Source organism: Acanthochromis polyacanthus, chromosome 22, assembly GCF_021347895.1.
Source record: "Acanthochromis polyacanthus isolate Apoly-LR-REF ecotype Palm Island chromosome 22, KAUST_Apoly_ChrSc, whole genome shotgun sequence".
Classification (NCBI taxonomy): domain Eukaryota; kingdom Metazoa; phylum Chordata; class Actinopteri; family Pomacentridae; genus Acanthochromis; species Acanthochromis polyacanthus.
In genome coordinates this window covers 25,617,295-25,624,403 of record NC_067134.1, presented here as the reverse complement: position 1 = coordinate 25,624,403, position 7,109 = coordinate 25,617,295, and positions in this window count along the sequence as shown.

The window sequence follows — 7,109 nt, the reverse complement described above, 5'->3', positions numbered from 1 at the left end:
GTGTAGCATTGAACGGTTTGTCTCAGGGCCACGTACATTACCACAGTTTGAGTGGCACTAAAGGTGAAATCCTGTACAGAGCAAATACAATAAACAAAAGCAACGCTTAGAACATGACTGTCCAATCAAAATCCTTCCTACAATATATTAATTGATCTAATCACATGTCAGATACGCTCAGTTTCCATTCAAGGTCACCAGGTTTTCCCCTAATGATGTGAAGTACAACAATACCTTTCTTGAGCTTCTGTCCTGACAGCTCACCAGGTGGATTTCCAGACAACTTTGGAGCTCCGGCCATTTTCACATCACCCATATTCAGCTGTAAAGACAAAGTCACATTCCTTCTCTTAGTGCCCAGCTGGTACAAAGTACAGTGATGTCATCCGTTTCATTCCCAATGTATTGTATGTCAGGATATTTGTGCTGCTCTCCTTTACCCAAGTTGAAGAATTAAACCATGCACACTAATTAATCCCCAAAGTGTTCATCCATTAAAGTTCCAAAAGGTGCAACATCCATGTTTGTTATGAATTCATCAGGAAAGAGCAATGTTGTTGCTCAGTGGCACTTTGCTGTCATCCATCATGCTGCTGATGTTTGACATCACCGCTCCACCTGCATCACTTGTCTTCCTCTTTATCGTCTCCTATTTGTGATCCTCCGACATTAAGCAACAAATTCAAAAAGCAGCAAGAAAAATGGCAAATCCGAGACGCCTTGATCCTGTGACATTTCTTCTCCATCTTCTGAGAGAAATTTCCTCAGAACACTGACTGCACTGCACTCAGAACTAACCCCTGCACACCTGTTGGCTCCCCAAGGCAACACCAAAGTCTTTCTTTCCAGGAAAAAAAAAAAGTCAAAGATGAGTGAGAGAAATGAGGATGTTAGCAGTGACAGCAGGAAGGAGGCTGACAGAGAAAGAGGGGTGAGGGATGGAGAGCTGAGAAGTCGAGCATCCTGTCGTCTGTCAGCCAGGAGGGTGAATGGAAAGCCTGCCTCTCTGCCTCCTTTTATATTCTCTTTCTCTCTTCCCCTGCTGCCTCACTTTGGCTTTTACCCTGGCTTCAATGTCTGTGTGTGTGTGTGTGTGTGTGTGTGTGTGTGTGTGTGTGTGTGTGTGTGTGTGTGTGTGTGTGTGTGTGTGTGTGTGTGTGGAGACCTCTTTCAGAGCAGCAGGAATATATTATAACCCAAACAAAAGGAGCCGGCTTATTGTTTATGAATTACCAGCCTTCCAAAGCCAACAAAGGCCCCTATTTTCATAGAAAACTCCATTTTCATTTCAGCTCCATTTGATTACCAGAGCAAAGAAAATAAAAAGGCCTCTCCGGTCGCAGCGTCCCAAAGGGATTCATTCCTCCTTCTCTCACTCATTCAACTCCACTGAAAAGGTTTCTTTATTGCTTTCTTTTCAGGACCGACGTCAAATGGGCTTTTAGGAGTAAACCAATGACAAAAAATTATTGCTTGGCTATTTTGTACAATAACAGGGCCGGGGGAAGAGAGGAGTCCTGTGTTGTCTTTGTCATCTTTCTTTTTCCTTTTCTTTTGCTCCTTTCTGCGATTGGAGAGGAAAATTGCAGAGGCTGAAAATTAATGGCAAGGCTTTGGATGGAACGAGAGAGAGAGAGAGAAAGAAAGAAGAGGAGAGACACAATGCAACAATACAAGTCAAATATAAATTATCACCAGCTATTGAACAGAGCGAAGACACAGAAATGCACTGTACTGAATGTGCATGTGTGTGTGTGTGTGTGTGCTGTGGGAGTACCTTTCACAAAACAGATACCTGTTGGTTCCGCTGCCAAAAACAATACAACCCCAGTGACATGCTGTCATTTCATTTACAATGGGGCTGTCGATTCTCTGTGTGTGTGTGCGTGTGCGTGTGTGTGTGTGTGTGCGTGTACAGGGAGAAGCAGTGTCAGTAATGATTGGTTGACTACAAATTTCGATCTCAGACCCTGAATCTGACCTTCATTGTATGACATTAACATTGCACTGCTGTCAGATTTATGTCTTAATTGTCTTCAGTCCAATTTTATCTTTCAGTCTCTTAAAAGTAAATAAAGTTCAACTTGATTTTTGGGGACAAAATGTATTTTTTATGCATGCCTGTTCATCATCTTTCAAGGTGAGGTAGTTAGACAGCAACATCATCGTCAATTTGAAGTCGCATTTTTGTCCATCTGGTCGATTAAAAGTCCTACATTCACCCTTTCAGTTTAATTTTTGGTCCCTACCAACTCTTGAGGGAAATCTCTGGATCTTTAGTCGACAAATACTTGGTCAGTCGGATAGTTACTAGGGTTGTCTGCCTGCTGTTTGTTAGCCTCTTCTCATTACAAACAAACAACACTATTAGAACGTGTTACGACACAGGGTTTAAGTCATACTGCAACTTTTCATGACGTCAATGCTCCATCAGACAGCTATATTGCTCATCAAATCACAGTACCCGTCTTAAAAAAAAAAAATAGCATTGAAGACATTTTCCTCAAATTCATACTCCCATTCACATTGTCACAATTACTCTCCTGATATTTTTAAATAAAGAAGACCATCTTCCCCTTTCTCATTTCAGTATAAACACTGTCAGACTCCATCTTCAGTTTTTCCTGGTATGACAAAGACAGGAGCGACACAAACACAAGCCCTGATCTATTTAAACCTGGCAGTACATGCTTGATGTATTTCAACTGGAATGCTGTTGAATCACAACTGGATCAGTCAGACACCTGGAGATGGTTTGGCTCACATCGTAAAATCAACAATTCATTGTCTCCAGTGACCTGCAAGCAGCTATGCATGCAAATGTACCAGTCATTAAGAAAGCAGGAAAAGTCCTCATGACAACAACGCTGACTAATAAGCATCCCATAATCCTAATCCAGATCATTTTGGATAAGGATTACGGGGTAACAACAACCAAGATAGCAAAGCAACATTATATAAGAAGTAGTCAAATGTGTAACTATGTACCAAAGCTACAGATGAGACAGTTAATGTGAAGTTATTTCCATTTCCAGACTAGCATGTGTGACTAGATGTGGGAGTGGAACTGAAGCTTTCCTGTGTGTCACCTCAGCGTTTATTAGTCTGTACAAAGACGGCTACGTCAGCACAGGTTGACTGAAGTTGAAGATGCTCTTTCATCTTTTTACTTAGGCTCCGCTTTTTTTGTTCTCCCGGATGAATATTTGGCTCAAGACAAAAGGTGAGCCAATCAATTATTCCTCTTGCAGGGCCCGGTGCTGTTGTGAAAAGCGTTGACATTTGAGCTTTCCAGACGACATCTGCAAATTTATATGCCTTCCATTGTGCGAGGCAGGCAGCCTGTATCAAAGGCTGTAAAAGGCCTTGTCAATTTCGTAAGGACAACTCCACAAAGACTCCTTTCTTCTCTGTTGTTATGGGAATAATGCTTTTCACCGGTGTCCTGCCAAAACCTCTTGGCAATCTAGCCATGTGATGTTATTGATTGCATTGATAACCGGCATGTACCATGGAAACCACCAAACTGTCGGTAACACATGATGGAACATTAGAAAAGCATCTCTGGTGATCAGATCCAACAACAACAACGTCTTAATAGATGCTATACCTGTATTTACTGCACCTACCAGAAACCACAGGTGATAGTCTTGACACTGTGGAGCTCTTTCACTTCAGGGACCACAACAGCAGAACATGTTCAACCTGCCAAAAACAAGGATGGTGCACTTTTACACTTCTATCATCGAGTCCATTCTCACCTCCTCCATCACCATCTGGTACGCTGTTGCCACTGCCAAGGACGAGGGCAGACTGCAGCCAAAAGGTGATCTGGTGCAACTTCCCGACCCTCCGGTAGGACCCTGAGGCATGCTAGGACATAATCTGACCCCTCACACCTTCTACACAAACTGTTCGAGCCCCAGAAGGCCAGAGACTCCCAGTGTCACTCCCTCTCTTCCCCGATTAATCACCACAAACATTGCCTCAATACAATACACTGATGTACTGCTTTTGAAACAGGACTATCATTAGTGTCATTTGCACATCTCCAGTTATTTATACACTCTGTACTGTCATTTTACAGTCTCATGTGAATAATCTGCACATTCCTGCACACTGTAAATATTTTTTTACTTTTTAACATACAATTCTTTGATTATTTTTTTCTTTTATAACACTTCCTGTCTATTGATTTGCAACGTTCGCTTTGACAAAATGTTTTTTTCTTTCTCAAATAAAATTCTACTTGTCAACGTTTAATGTTATGCATCAAAAGCCACATCATAATCATTATATGAGAAAATCTACTTGGCAATAAAACATGTTCTTATTACTATTTTCCACTACAGGGTAAATGTTTCTCACTCAGTTTTGGGCACTTTACAGAGTCTTTTAGCAGCCTGTAGATTCCTCCCCTCTTTTATGGACTGTAAGAATGTGTCAACTCCATATTACTGTGTTGAAAGCCTAATATGATGTTTCAATAATATAAGTTTCAGCTTCTTTCAGCTCATGACAGAGGACCATAATAGCTGGTGGTAGCCTAAAATCAGTGCAAGCTGAGAAACCTTTTGCTGTAGTTACAAAAGGAGAACTACAGTATATTAGAGGCAAGGTTTTGTTTTTACTTGGATTCTGTTAATTTTGTCATTTCGTACTATAAAATAGCATTACTTTTAAACAGACAACTCCATAAGGAAAGCATGGTTTTACCTTGCTGACATGTTTTGACTGCATCTGCCATCTTCTTCAGAGCGTCATCCGACATGTGATGACGTGTCCTTTTTATCACGTGGTCGATCTGACAGAATCTGTCAGATGGGTCACGCTTCCCGCTGTCCAGTGGTCTCTGGAGGATGGAATCCCAGGTATACGAGGGTGTAGGCCCCCTTGTCCTGGTTCATGGAACTGCTGGAACCAGGCGTAAACTAACTGTGACGTCACCCGTTGGTTTCAACGCCGAGAAAATGAAGCCCGGATTTTGCTACTTCCTGGTCGCCGTTTTGGATTTTTTGGAGCCAGTGACGTAAAAAGCGTCATCAAACAGACTGGACTCACTCCAGTCCCACTCACTGCTCAATCTGATTGGCTGCAACTCACAAGAAACAGCCAATCAGCACAGATAGATAAATTATGAAAGGCTTACTTCAATTAAATGTGTAACACAAAGACAGCAAGGTTTGGAATTCAAAATTATGACAGCAGTAATTCAACTTTCACTGCAAATGGATATCTGTCCCAAATATTGGCCTCTAAAACTATAAATAACTGGTATCGACTCTGGAAAAAACCTATCAGAAGACCGCCTTTTTCCTTGCAGATAAAATATAAACAGGCAGAAATCACAATCCACAAACATTCAGAACTTAAACTTTAAATAAAAGTAGCATCCCATCTATGAACTGCACACCTTTATGTTGAATGGAATGCAGCCTCACAGCACTCATCAATTTACAACATGAAACTATAAAATCATAAACACAGCAAAGACTTTAACAAGCAAACGTTAGCATTTCAGCTATCAATATACGTTAGCATTTCAGCTGTCAACAGACGTTAACATTTCAACTAGCAGCAGACATTAGCATTTCAGCTAGCAACAGACGTTAGCATTTCAGCTAGCAACAGACGTTAGCATTTCAGCTAGCAACAGACGTTAGCATTTCAGCTAGCAACAGACGTTAGCATTTCAGCTAGCAACAGACGTTAGCATTTCAGCTGTCAGCAGACGTTAACATTTCAGCTAGCAACAGACGTTAGCATTTCAGCTAGCAACAGACGTAGGCATTTCAGCTAGCAACCGTTTAACCAGCAGCAATTAAACCAGCGAGGAAAAAGACATACAGAAGGTGTATTTACTTACATTTACCGTCGAAGTCCTCTCTCTTTTCTCCCATGAAGGCGAAGTTGTTTATTTATTTATTTGTTTCAGAGCCGTCCTCGTCTCCTCTCTGCTCGCAGTTAGCTTCAGCTCGTTAGCAAAGCAACGCCGCAGCGGACTTTTCACGTTCGTCAACTCTAACTTCAACTCTTAACTTTTGTTTCATTTGAATGACTCAAAGTTTCTTCTCTATCGACGTATTAGTCCGCAGTTGTTCCGTTAATTAATTGTTTGATGCTTTTATTAACTTTTAATTAAAGGTATTATGGAGGATGTTTTTTTTTTGTTTAATTTGTCTGATTCACATAAAATGAATATACTGACCTTTAGTAGACTTGTATGTACGGTCTCAAAAAATTTTAAAAAATAACTGGACATGGCAGGACCTGAAAAACATCAGCCAATCAATGCGCTCGGACCGAGGCGTTTGGTTTGCTCCCTTTCCTGTTAATCAAAAATCTTCCGGCTCAGGCCTAGTTACGTAGATTACGTACGCCTTGGACTTACGTGTTTTCTGTATGTGTTGCTTTGGTATAGCTTCGTAGTTAGCTGGCGACTTGTTTTTCTCATCTTTTTTAACATAATGGCAGATAAAGATCCAGGGGAACCCAGCCGTAAAAGACAACTTCACGAGTGCTACGCAAGTTTCTGGAGGGGGGCGTTTCTTCGTAAATGTTAAGAGGGGGGAGGTTAGAGGGGGGGTGGGGGGTGAGGGAGATGTTGTATGTGCGCATGCGCATGCGCATGCTACGTTCAAAGTCGTCGGAAATTAAATCTCCTCTAATGCCTTTAAGGTGAATTGACTGCACCTGGTGGCGTTTCAGTAAACTGTAATACCCTTTTTGACCACTATATGAAGATTTAACTGGGAAGTCGTTACGAACCAGAGGGGCGCTGTTGCCCTCGTTTCAAAATAAAATTGAGACAATACAAATGATGAGGATGGGATAAACATTAGAAGCTTCCTCACTGAGTTAATTAGAATGAAACAATGTGTAAATATATTTAAATGAGGCGTAATATATCTTACCTTTTGCACTGAAGTTGTGTCTCTTGTAAACCTTCTCAACTCTAAAACTAAGCCTTTCTTTTGTTAGCATTTATTCTGCAATTCTGTGGGAACATCAATGTATAGGTGAAGCTAAACTCAGGAAAATGTGCGTATCAATGAGAGCAAAGTCTGATAACGCAGCAAATACATCCCAAAATCCACAGAATTTATGTT